Source organism: Gracilinanus agilis, chromosome 1 (genome assembly GCF_016433145.1).
Source record: "Gracilinanus agilis isolate LMUSP501 chromosome 1, AgileGrace, whole genome shotgun sequence".
NCBI lineage: Eukaryota > Metazoa > Chordata > Mammalia > Didelphimorphia > Didelphidae > Gracilinanus > Gracilinanus agilis.
Genome location: NC_058130.1, coordinates 127,865,208 through 127,879,260, shown reverse-complemented (window position 1 = coordinate 127,879,260; position 14,053 = coordinate 127,865,208). Strand labels below are relative to the sequence as shown.

Here is a 14,053-nt window from a genome sequence, read left to right as displayed (position 1 = left end):
GTCTCTTACAGCACATAAAAACAAGCCAACCACAGATAGGAAACATCCAGGGTCCTTACACCAGGATCATGCAGTGTTGACATAGATACAGTGCCATTAGTTTGGGGGAACACGCTGTGAGTAATGTGCCCACAGTACTCTGTTACATTAATTCTACAGCTGTTGCCTTATCCCACACTGTTTCTCAGGGCTTTGGGTGATTAGCAGCATGGCCAAGTAAAAATGCCACCCAATCCCAGTAATTTGCTGTGAAGCTGGCCATGCTCATAAAAAAATATCAACAAACAGCTCTCTACCACCTACCCGGTGGAAATCATTATTCATGCAGCCATGGTCCATTGCAAGATCACACATGACTGCATCTCAGGGGGCAAAGCATGATACATGGACTGTAATAAATAGCTTTGAGAAAAGACAGAACACCCATTGCCTTTCCTAAAATGCCCTTCAGCCCCAAATGAAATATTTTGGAAACCATCTTCTTAGTCACTTTTGAGTGCCTCTGCACTTAAAGCACATGATTTAGAACCAAAATGCCCTTTAAAGGATATCTAGTCCTTCTCAGTCTCAGGATAGAGGAAGAAATGGATGTATAGAGTGATGTATGATGTGCTTTAGGTCACATGAAGAGCTGGTATTTGAACCACACCTTTTGGGTCCCATTGAGGAAGCTCAGTTTTATCTTGTCCAATCACAAAAAAGTATTCATCCATTTGTAAGACCAGATGTAAGACACTTCAATTATTTTTTCTTTGCAAATTTTTTTTTAGCTTATATTGGTATCACTTTCATTTTTGAATATATAACTTCTCCCTCTCCACTTCAGTAAGCTATCTTCCTCAAAAGAAAAGAAAGGGGCAGGAAGGAAAATGGTTTGCCCAAACTAAGCAAATCATCAACTAAGTCTAGCAATTTATACATATACAGTGTTTTATACCCTTATTCCCCCACCTCTCTAAAGATCGGAAGGAGATGTGTCTTCTTACCTTCTCTTCAGAGACAACTTTGTCTTTTAAGCTGTGACTATTGGAGCAAAGGGAATTGAAGCAACTTTCCAAGTAAACTGAGGAAAAAAAAACCCTTTAATTATCTGGATATTTCCAGAAAAAGATGCGTGTGTGAGTGTGTCAAAAAATTGAAAAGGTCAGAAGTTCTGAATTCAAGTCCCAGTTCTAAGATTTAATAGTTGTGTGTCTAAGATCAAGACATTCAACTAATCTATAAGCTGTTTCCTTATCTGTAAAATGTGGCTAATAATAATACTTGCATTACCTATCTCCTATCTGGTGAGGAAAAGTTTTTAAGCCTTAATTATAGAAATGTGAGCCATTATTATTATCACTTTACTACATTTGTCACACGTAACTTAAATATTTTGATATACAATTCTGAATCGTAAATAGGAAAGAATAAGAGGGAGTCATGAGAGTCATTGTGCATGTGAAATCAAGCAAAGTAACTTTCAATGTGACACCTCTGAGGGCTTAGTTGTGTCCAGACTCCACAGAGAACAAAGCAATTCCTCATGACAAATATGGGCTCGAATGAAAGCCCACAGCTTCAAATGTAGATAGACTGGCTTTTCAGGACTCTGGGAGACAAGTGGCTATTAAGACAGCTAACACTGTCATGCTCTTTCAGCCGAAGCAGGCTTGGGGCCATCACAGCGCCCCTAATCTCATTTCTTTATCTCAGCCCCAGATTTTATTGAGCCCATTTTTCATTTTGCTGCTGGAAAGTTGTCAAAAGGCTAGTCATGTTGGAGGGCTCTGGGGGCACAGGATAGGGAGGCTTATGCCATGGGGGAAGACTATCCTCCAAAACAGAAGCCAAATGAGGTCCTCAGGGACAGTCAGGCCTCTGAAGAGATGACCCAAAATGGCATTCACATTTTAACTGAGGGAATCACTGAAGACATATTTTTGGCCTTTTCCCAGCAATAGGCTGTTAGTGATATCACCCCTGCACCATCAGGGAGTGCTTCCAAAATACTAGCTGCTTTTCTAGTAGTGACAGATTCTGAGTAAGCATCCTAAAGTGATGGACCCTTAGAGCTGTGGTGTCTGGTGGCCAGCACAAATTTGATAAAAGCTCTAGTCAGATCATAGATTTATGCCACTCCCTTTAGCCCTGGCTTTAAATACTCCTTTTTCCAGATATGAAGGAAGAGTGGTGAGTTTAAATTCATAGGTCGAGAGAGCTAGAGCTAAAAGGGACCTCAGACACCACTTAGTTTCTGTTCCCTCATTTCACAGATGAGGACACTGAATGATGTAGGTTAGTTAAGTCCAAGGTCACTCAATTAATAAATTTTAGAGGGGGCATCTGAACCCAGGTCCTCTTACTTGAAATTCGGCCCACTTTCCACTGTACCAAGACCATTAACAGTTTACATGAGAAGGAAAAATCCACACTAACTTAGAAAAGTGAGGTAAGAAGCCCTGGGTCAGACTCTGGGGACCACTTTTAACAGCAGCCAGCTGCAGGCAGTTGGCAGTAGGGACAAACAGCTGCATGAAGCTTAAGACGTGCCCTCAACTATTTTAGACAGTATGGAAATGAACCTTCCCATTGATCAATAAGCATTCATTGAGTAATGCTATCCTGTGGCAAGTGCTAGGAATATAGCAAAAATGGGAAACAATATCTGCTCTCAGGGAACTTACATTGTATAAGGGAAGAAAAATTATTCATCTGTTTTATGTATATGTTTGACATGAGTGATTCTGCAGAGACCACCTGAAGGCGAAGAATGAAGGAAGATGTTTGCTAAGAGTAAAGAGCCATAAGGGGGGGGGTGTACCATAATAGAAAGAGACTTGTATTTGGAATAAAAGAAACTGGGTTTGAACACTTACTGACTCTGATACTTATTAGCTGTATGACCATGGGACAGTTGCTCTGGGGTCCATGAACTTGTTTTTAAAACAGCTTGATAACTGTTATTCCATATGTTTGGTTTCCATTGTAATACTTAGTATTTTATTTTATGCATTTAAAAACATTATGTTGAGAAGGGGTCTATAGGCTTCATCAGATGCTGCCAAAAGGAGTCAAAACCACGAAGAAGGGATGATACTTACCAAATGTTGCTATTGTTACTATTATTAGTATCCTCCAACAAAGAAATTGAGTGTGACTCAGTTCCTTGGAAAAAAAGGGAGAATATAGCCTGTATACTTAAAATCAACAGGATGAAAAGGGCTAGACTTACCATGTATTTCTAATTCCCTTTCCAGATAGGTTCCCCCGCCCCACCCTCCCCAGAACCTTCTCAAATATCTTTGAATGCCTTCCCAGGTCTCACTCTTTCAACTGCCATTCAAATGGTCTTCAGTGCTTTAGAATATGTGTCTCCCCCTGAACTCCCTCTACTGTTGGCTTTATATTTAAATGTTATTCTTGCCTGTCATGTTGCTCACATATGACTAACCCTCCAGTTACCCTGTTTCCTAACTACTGTCCTTTTTCTGAAATCATCCCCCAGCTGTCTTCTGACATGCCTAGACCTATTTGGGGCTACTATACCCAGCACAATACTAAGGCTCTCAACTTAGCTATAATTTTCACTCATTACAGATTTCCAGAGATGGCCGGCTCCTTTCTCCTTATCTTTTCCCTGGCCTGCCAATCTATTTGACACGACTCCTGAATTCTTGACTGACTGAAAAACTCTTAGCAACTGAATAAACATAAGACAGGTGGAGTTTCTGGGTCTTCAACATCTGTCAAGTTCCTTATTTTTTCCAGTTTATTTTTCTAAGAAGAATTCTCTAACATTCTCAGGGATTTACAGATTACTTTCTCTTTTAGGTCTTCACAGCTGGGACTTAAATCTCCCAGGCTCTTTCATATAATTACTTTCCTCCCACTTTAATTACTGCAGGGAAGTTCTGCAGCAAGAGTTCCTCAGATAGAACTCAACATCTGTTACCCATTGAAACATATTTTCAATCAAAGAGGAGCCATCAGTCAAAAACTGAGAGGTTGATGCTTATGAGTTCCTGGTTCTTCATTTTGCTTGGAGCCAACAACTAACGATCAATGTTAGGGGTGGGGAGAGAACAGGGAAAGGACAGATAAAACCAAAGTTGAAGATTAAACACCCATCCAGTCAATTTCTAACTTCTTTGTTTGTTTTCTCTTCTGTAAAATGGGGATTATAATACTTACACTACCTATCTCACAGGCAGGTAAAGAAAGAACTATTGAAATGGGAGTTAGTATTGGTATTATTCTTTTAGCTCATCTCCCTGTGAGAAATTACTTCACCACAAAGTTCTAATGGTTTTTTCTGATTATAAAGCCCATCTGGAAGGACCCAGAAATGGAAAACTCTCTAAGATTATTGATAGCAGAATGAGAAGAGTGCTGCAGTCAGGAATTCTGGGTCATAAAATTCCAGTTCAGGTTAGAACATAGCCTACAGACATAAAACCAACAGGTTAAAAAGGGCCAGATTTACACTTTCTTTCTAATTCCCTTTCCAGGTAGATTTTCCCCTGTAATCTCACAACTGTCTTTGAATGCCTTTCAAAGGCACTTATCTGACCATGTGACCTTGGGCATGTCATTTCATCTCTAAGATCCTTAGTTTCCCTATATTTAAAATGGAAATAATAATATTTATACATCATATAAATATATGTAAAGTGCTTCTTACCAATTAAATTGCTATATGCTTATTGTTGTCTACTTCACATTGTTGGGAGGTAAGGGGGTTTGAAAGTACTTGTATATGCTGTATTATAGATTGCACATATTCTCAGATTTCTTCAAATGTAACAATCAGTTATGTTAATTTTTTTCCCCTCTTTCCTTTTTTATCCTAAAAATACTATTTTATATGGGTTGATTCTTTGGTGGAAGGCTCAGGAGAGACACTGGGGAAAATGAATATAATATTAAAAATGATAACAAAAACTTATTTACAAAAAAAGGGGAAAATACTTATAAACCTAAAATTGCTATAGGAATGTAGGACTATAATTATTGTGCTTTCTACCTTGAATGTTTAATGACAGCTAAGTCTAGGTCTAAGAACTACGTTTAAAATCAAGTCCCTGTGACAATAAGTGATGTTTGAGACTTTTAAAGAAGAGACAGATCAGATTTGGATGTTTTTTGTTTTGTTTTGTTTTTAAGACTTTTCTTTTCCATAAAGGATAAGAAGAGTTTGGCTTTTGCTTTGGAAAAAGGCTAAAATGGGAAGGTTGTGCTAGACAGTGGACAGCCTTGATTGTCAGGTCAAAGAACCTAAATTATATACACAAAGTACTATTAAAAATCTTTTTTTTTCCTTAAAAGGAGAGACCTAATTGAATTTATGGATAAGAATGATTATTCAGATAGCACCAGGAAGGACAATTTAGAACAGGATCTGAGAGGAGGCAAGCTTTGTTCAGAAGCTATTTTAAGAGTCCAGATGGGTGGTAGCTTGGGTAATAACAGGATAAATAGTGAGGAAGGGGTACATTCAAGGGTCAGACGCTGTGGAGGTAAGAATTGACAGGATCTGGTTGACAACTGGTCACAGGAAGTGAAGAAGAAGGAAGGGGCAAAAAAAAATCTAAAGGTTCCCCCCTCTGATGTACTTCAGTAATGTTTCAATTTTATAGTTCACAAGGATTCTAGGAGAGTGACTGGCAAGGGTGGGCATAGAATGATCATCTCTCTTATTTCCTTTGGAATACCGAAATCTGTTATCTGTGAGAATTAGAGTGCAATGAAAAACTACTTTACTTGAGTAGAGCGAAACAATATCACAATTTTGGAAAGAGGTGGTTATTCCCCATGGTTTAGGGGTATGAGGCAATAGTGAAATTGAAATAAATTGCATTTGTAAGTGGAAAAGAAATAGTCGAATTATCCACAATATTTTCTTTATGTTGTAAAGAACTTTTTCTACTGCCAAGAGAAAAGGTCCTTAACATTGTTCCTTGGAGAACAAAAGAATCTTTGCCTCAGAGGGGCAAATTCCCTTGGGATTTTGCATATGAATTTTGGTGGTAGGGAGTGGAGAATTCTTAATTTCTAACAAAGAGTCTAGACTCCAGCATTTGTATTCAGAGAAATATGTCACTTGCTATTACAAAAATCTCAAATGACAATTATATTCTTATCAAGCAATATAGATCTATAAATCAGACATTATGAACAAACATTGTGACGATCACAGTTCTGTGATGGTTATGGTATGAGTGGAGAGAATAGGACAGAGGCAAGAGATGTGATGGAGGATGAAGTGATAAGACTTGGAAAATGATGGACTCTGTGGAGTGAAAATGAAGAACTGAGCACCCCCAAGTTTCAAAAGCTACTATGAAAACCACATGTGACAAACAGAATGCTTAAAGCAGTTGCCAATATTCTTATTTATAGAACCCAGCATCAGTTACACATTTTCTGAGGACTTTGGATTTTTTTGCACTCAACAAATTTTACCTTGATGAAGAGAAACTGTTGATGTGCTAGATAGTGTTGAATCTGTAGTCAGGAAGATTGGATTTAAAATTTTTCTGGCATTAAAAATTTACTAGCTGTGTGATCCTAGCAATCTGTTTAGCCTCTCTGAGCCTCTATTTCCTTATCTATAAACTGAGGATTATAACAGCACTTAAATCACAATATCATTGTGGGGGGTCAAATGAGATGAAAGTTTATGCTTCACAAACCCTAGAACATTATAGAAATCTCTGTTATTATCCTTTATACTTTGTTGTATATGTTATACCCTTCCCTTACTAGATTAAAAACTTTTATTTTAAAGTAAAGTTGTGAAATAGTTTATTCCAAAAATATGAATATGCATTCTATTTTAAACTGTAATCATCTCCTAACACGTTTATTCCAAAGATTGACTTGTTTTGTGATACCATTATGGATGAGAAAGGCTGGGGATTTATCTTTCTCTCTAATTCCCCTTTTAAAATGTTTTATTGATATATTTTTCCCGTCATTTCCTACTAATTATTTTTCCCTCTGCTCCCCATCCTACTTCATCTCACCCCAAACAAATAAAGTCTAATAAAATACAACCATACATTAGTCATGTCTGAACATTTATGCCTCATTCTACACCTCTGGTCTATCACCTACCTACCAAAGAGGAGGAGGCATGTTTTATTATCAAGTCCATGAAACCATGATTGGTAATTGCACTGATCGGAATTCTTAAAGTCTTTCTTAAAGCCTGCAGAAGCTGTTCCTAGGTTTTATGTACTTCATGTGGCATTAGCTCATACAAGTCTTTCCACATTTCTCTGAGTTCTATAGAGTATTTCTATGAGTATCTATTATTTCTCCTAGTGCAATAATATTCAATTACATTCATACCCCACAATTTGTTTGCCCATTTCTCCTATCAATGGACACCTGTTTTGTTTCTAGTTCTTTACTCAGTTACTCAAATGCATCGGTGATATCATAGATTTGGATGCCCTTTTCAAGGAAGAAGATTGCAAACCATCTCTGCCTGCCCCTCCTGTGTGACTCCTATCTAAATCTTCCCTAAAGTTGGCAGGTTTGATGATACTATAATTAGTGCTGAAGCAGATACGAATATGCATGCATGTATATGGAATATTTTCTTCTGTTTTTGACTTCCTTGGATGTATACTAGTAGTGTATTTCTGGGTTTAGGGGCATGAACAGGTTAGTGACCATTTTAGTAAAATTCCTAATTGTTTTCTAGAATAATTGAACCAATTCACAACTTCAACAGTATATTATGGTAACGACAAGCATTCTTCATCTTGTTTTGTTTTATTTTGTTTTGTTTTTTACTTATGTGAAATGTTAGGGTAGTTATAGCTCTTAGTCAGGGGGCCCTGCCATATTTTAGGACTTGGGACAATGATATTATTTGCAAATGGAAACATAAGGAGGAGAAGAGTCTCTCCTTCATGACAGGGACAAATACTTTCAGGAAGCATACATATCCCTGTTTTGTGCCTTGCTTAGCTTTTATGGTCAGAAGGAAATCTTCGTTGTCATATAGAAATTCTCCATAATTTTAATGTATTTTTTTGGGAGATACCATGTTGAGAGAGAGTGTTTAAGAGGCAGTTATGGTCTATTGAATCAAAAGGGTTTTTTATACCTAATGAACAAAAAGTAAAGTTGGATCTTACTTTTCTACATTCTTCAGTCAATGTATGAGGGTCAAACTGTGATATCTTGTAGAATATCTCTCATGAAAGTCTATCTGTTATTAATACATAAAGGCTGACCTTGATGGATGTAATTATTCTCACAAAACTTTGTATAGATGGGAAAGCAGGCATCCAGTTAGATAGTTATTGGTAGCTTTAAAAACAGATTAGTAAAATTGGAACTGTCCTCAGACACTTCCTGGCTATGTGACCCCAGGCAAGTCATTTAACCCCCATTGCCTAGCCCTTATGGCTCTTCTGCCTTAGAACCAATACTTAGTATTGATTCTAAGATGGAAGGGTTTAAAAATAAATAATAAAATCTGAGACTTTTACCATGCCTTCAATATCTTTCCTTCCTTTAAACATTTTGAGAATCAATTCCTAAACCTTCATTTGGTCCTTTTTTTTCCTGAACAAATTCTCCTTTATGTACAGTTGGTCTAATAGTGATGCTTTTTCTGTCTTTGTTTTCTTTGATGCTGCTTTCATCTCTTTTTATATACCCATCTGGGACTATGATGTGAGAATCTATGTTGTGGCTATACTTTTCTTCCAAAGAGAAAAGAGATTTTAATATTTAAAAAAATCTTTGCAAAACTTTTCCATATTTCTTTTTGTTTTTTTATCCCTGCCCTTCCAGGTGTGTCAGTAAATGTTAATGGAATGATTTTTGCTTTGATGGATCTCTGACCATGATTTCTTTATATTAGTTTATTTTCTCTACTTTGTGAGGTGATATTGTTCATAATCTTCCTCTCCATAAGATTTTAGACTTGATTTTATATTCTACTCTGATATTGCCCTTTGCTGCCATATGTGTCTGTTGGGCAAGCAACTCAAATGTTTGTTAACAAGGAGAGTTTTAAAAACTCTTTTGGTCTTTTTGATATGGCAATTGATAAACTTTAAACATCTTTCTAGAATTGTTATAATTGGTGTTTATGTGTTTTTCTGTTGAGATCACATTTTAAATGATTGATAAAATTTTCTAAATAGGTGAGTTTGAAGTTAAAAAATAAAAACGGTATGCCTTATCTTCATTTTTTCTTTCCTTGTAACTTTGTACCAATCTTTGTCCTAACAAGTTATAAACTGACCAAATATGGATAGCTGATTTAGGAATGTTTCCCATATCAGTTATGTAATGCAGGATTTATGCAAGATCTCTTGCATTTGCAAAATGTTATAATAAAAGACCACTACTCCTATCTATTAGATGTAGATGTAGATGTAGATGGAGTATAGAGAGAGGATAGGATGGCACCTCTCTCCTTTATAACAGTTGCCCAGGCAGGATCCTTTAGGTCAATGGATGGTCCCTTCAGGACCCACCTGGGGTTAATTGATATTATTTAGTGGGCTCGTTAGCTGGGTAACGTTGGAATCTGACTGCGTGCCTCCCTTCCCAAAGAAGCTTTGAACAACCAATTCAGGAAGGTACTTTGGTTGTATTTAACAAAAGAGGATAATGGGTTTGGATGGAGGTATTGGGAGACCCTAATTTAAAATGATACTGATGAATCTCTAAACTGTAGGCAAGTGAATGAATTAAGATGATTAGCTTCTCTCTGGTACAGCCTGGCCAGAGCCACATGAGAGTAGGCAAACTGCTGTATAATCTTTTAACTTCTTCTTCACTAGATGATAAGCCTAACCAATTTGAGATATCCACCCCTTTCCACCCTCTTCTTCTTCTCCTGTCCACTTCCCGGATCCCTCCCAGGCCCTGGGAAACCTAGATAACTAAGATGATTGACTTCCTAATATCTAGGGGCAGAAGAATCAGAGATGATGGTCTGGGTACAGGTTGATGATGGTACAGGAAACACAGGAGGAGCTTGCAGGGCTGAGTTTGCAAGTCTCAATTCCACAAAGACCAGGATCCACTGATCTCAAGTCTCAGGGACAAGAACCAAGAACCCCTGCCAGGGCTACCAGGGTGGTTTTTATTACCACCACCCCCACCCCGGGCCAACTGCCCTCTCCTGTCTGCATGCCTCTCTGGGAACATTCCAACATCCAACTGATCCACCTGTCAATCACAGTGTGAACTCCTGGCTCCCAGCGATTCAATATAACAAAAATTACCCCAATAAGTCATTTCTTGACTGAAAATATTAGTGATTTCATTTTTGAGTGATCTTTTTTTGGTTCTTACTATGCCTGGCTCCTTCTTAGGGTTTTCTCTGTAAAAATCTTGTTGGACAAATATGAAACTTCTGTGTAATTATCAAATATTTTTTGCTTCTTTCATTACTTTTTTCTTATCCTTATTTTCCAACAATTTTTGGTGCTGTCACCTATTGCTAACTTTGCACTGAAATCAGTGACTGGCAAAGTATATGTGGATTTAATTTAGAGGGTCTCATAAAATTCTTTGTAGAAATTTTCTAACTTTTCTTCTGCGACAAATGTTGGGACATAGGCTGCAATTTTGCTCATGATAGTCTTTTTGTAAATATGTATTATTATACTTATGAATAATGTAGTATGTTATGACTCAGTATCCTATGAAAATGTTTCTAGTTGCCTTGGATATATCATAAAATCACCTCTACCAAATTCTTTACTTGCTTCTCCAAAGAGAACCAGTGAGCCTGCTTTTCATTTAGTTAAGACTTCCTTCTCTCTGGGTTTTATTTATAGTGAGAATGTTGGTTGGTAAGACTTAGTTTCTCTACTGATAGTTTCAGATTGTGCACGGGACAAATATCTCACATTTACTTTAGTAATCTTATATTTTTTAATCTTACTTTCTGTCTTAGAATCAATACTGTATTATTGGTTCCAAGGTAGAAGAGAGGTAAAGGCTAAGCAATGAGGATTAAGTGGCTTGCCCAGAGTGACACAGCTAGGATGTCTCTGAGACTAAATTTGAACCCAGGACCTCCCATCTCTAGACCTAGCTCTCAACCCACTGAGTCACCTGTCTCCGAAATATCTCACATTTAGAATAATGCTCACTAAGTAAAAATTTAAAGACAGTTTATAAACTGCACCTGCTCCACCAGTAAAAAAGCAAAAGAAGAAGTGACTGTAAAATATTAGGTGGTCATTTTGTATTTTTTGCTATTAGCAATGATCAAAGAATTCATCACCAGGTGGGCAACCACTGTTAATGAACCTCTTTTTTGTATTTAGTTAAGCTGGCCTTCAGAAGAACAGATTTGATTTGTAGTTGGAATTATCCATAAAGTCCTTTCAATATGGTAGAACCTGTTAGAGTATATATTTTGCTGATGTAGCCTCTAGGGGCCCAGAGTTACCTCCTTAGCACAATTGGATAGTAGAATAGGATTTTGTGAAATCCTACATTAATTTTTTGAATGCTGTTTATTAAACACATTATATTTGAAAAAACATTGTTAAGAGAATTAACAAAATTTCAGGGGACCCAAGAACTTGGATGAGAAAAAGTAACATCTTTATGTTTACTAACCTCTAACTGAAATTTAGCATTTCCTTCAATTGTGATTTTTTTTTTTTATAAAGAATTATTCTGGAAAGGGGCTCATTGACTTCACCAGAGTGCCAAATAAGGGCTGAGGACCTTTAATCTAGTCCAATCCCCTTGATTCACACCTGTGGAAACTGACCTTTTTACAATCCATTCATTTTACATAGAAAATGAGAAAGGAAGTGACTTATTCAAGGTAACACAGATAGTAAGTAAAAGAGCCAGGTTTTGAAGCCAGGGTCCCCTGGCTCTAAATTCGGGACTTTCCCCTTTATATCAGTATGACTTCAAATTCTAAAGCACAATAGATCGGACATGTTACACTCTCAGAATAGCCCTATAACATGGCCATCATTGGCATGGTTATTAACAGTAAAAGTCAGGCCAAGTAGGTTGGAAGAAAAATAAAGCAAGCCAGTATTCTCTTCAATAGAGTTTACAGCCAATTTTAAATAGATGTGTGCCATGGCACTTAATCCAAACAGTTAACGATCTGAGGCAGGCTTTATCAGTGAGCAGATGACTAGTTCTAACAGCCCTACTTAAACTGTTATCAGCAGTGCCTGGAAGTTTATGAAGAATTTTATGGCAGGATTAAAAAGAGATGCCCTGGTCTTGTAGCAAAAACATCATGTCTCTGCCAAAGACAAATCATATACCATGACTGCAGCAGGGCTCTCCAAATCTGAATATTGCTTGATAATTTGAACAGGTTTATGTTATGTTGTTTTGGGGTGTGTGTGTGTGTGTGTGTGTGTGTGTGTGTGTGTGTGTATGAGAGAGAGAAAAACAGTTAAATCCCTAAATCCCCTTCTGCTAAGCCAATATCACATCAGGAAGCACTAAGTAGCTGCCGCACTAGGGATTCTCTCCTCTGCTAAAATGCTGATTTTAAAAATATGCTTTCAGCTGGTGCCCACTGTTGCAAGTTCTTGCTTCCAGAAACCAGTGCCTTGACAAACATGTCAAAACATTTCTGAATTAAAACTCTACAGCCCAGCACCTTCAGGTTGATGGACTTTCCCTAGTGCACACTTTACAAGAAGCTAAAAATAGGCAGACCGCAATTAAAGCAAGCTCTGAGGAGGAAAGGCTGGTGAATGACCAATAGGGTCAGTCCTTTGGATGCAGGCCAGACACAATTCTCAGCCAGCAATGTTCTGGCAAAGCCAATTTTTTTCATTAAAATTGCAGGGATAAGGCAGAATGAGAAATTAAGCTTTTTAAGGTTAAAAATAACTTTGGATGAACCGTGAATATCTAAGAAAACAGTCCAAATTCCTGCTCATATTTAAGGAATAAAACTAGTTTCTTCACTAGCCTTGGGTCTTGAGAGGTTTGGGCTGTTGGTGGAAAGAGATTCTCATGAAGGATTTCTACACAGACATTTTCTTGTTCTTAATTAAAATAATTCCTTTGGGAAGTCTCTTGTTAGAAGGAGTGGGAAAAAAACATCTTCCTAAAAGACATCTCAGGATAATTTTAGTGTGATTTCCATTAAAAATTCAAGCAAAAAAAATCCTCGAAGCCTCTGAACATCTCTTTTGTCCCATTAGAGGATAAACATCTTGTAGGAAGTCACAGTTTTCACAAGTATCACTGAGCAGAAAAGAACTCTTTTCAGAGAATTAGAGGATTCTAGATCCAGAGCTGGAGGGGACCTTGGAAGCCAATGAGTCCAACTCACTCATTTTACATAGAAAATGAGGCAAAAAGAGATTAAGTGACTTGTCTCTGGTCACACAGTGACAGAGCCAGAATTTGAACCCAAGTTGTCTGACTTTAAATCCATTCCTCTATACCATGGAGACTCCTTCCAATACCCACTGTGTTTTGCTACTAAAGAAAATGAAGCCCCAAGACAAGAAGTGATTTATCCAAGGTCACAGTATTCTGAGGGAAGAAGCTGGGACTAAGAATTCAAGTCTCTTAACTCCTGGTCCTGTATTCTTCCTGCTATGTCATCTTGTCATTCATCAAAGGTGTTCTGTACTCTGTTCTACTCACTGACTAATAATGGGGAATCATGGAACATGAATGCCAAGAACATGGCAATCATTTAAGATAGCATTCATACCAGTTCCATGAGGGAAATAAATAAACACATTAAGGCATCTAAAGGTAGGGTGTTCTCTGCAGGGCTACTCAGTCTCTATCATAACAGAGCTCTGAGCCCAACTGCATCTCATCTAGCCCACCGTTTTTATTAAGAAACTACTGGGTACAAGACAATGTTCTCAATAGCAGAGTCAGGAAGACAAAATGAAGAAGAGTCCCTACCTTCATAAAGTTTATGTTCTTTTGGAGAAATATAATACATAAATGTATTATTAGTCACCCAAATTTGGTCTTAGACTGCTTGTCAGAGTCACTCTATAGTTCCTGGAGATTAAGGCTTGCTTTCCAATCCTACTGTAGCAAATTCATAGGCAATGAACAA

The 14,053-nt window shown here is 37.5% G+C and overlaps 1 protein-coding gene across 1 annotated transcript in view; it reads right to left on the bottom strand.

The window, feature by feature from the left end:
- The window catches only part of LOC123230865 (histone-arginine methyltransferase CARM1-like), a 259,765-nt gene that overhangs the window by 86,948 nt on the left and 158,764 nt on the right, over positions 1-14,053 (bottom strand). The gene's annotated exons all lie outside the window — the stretch shown is intronic.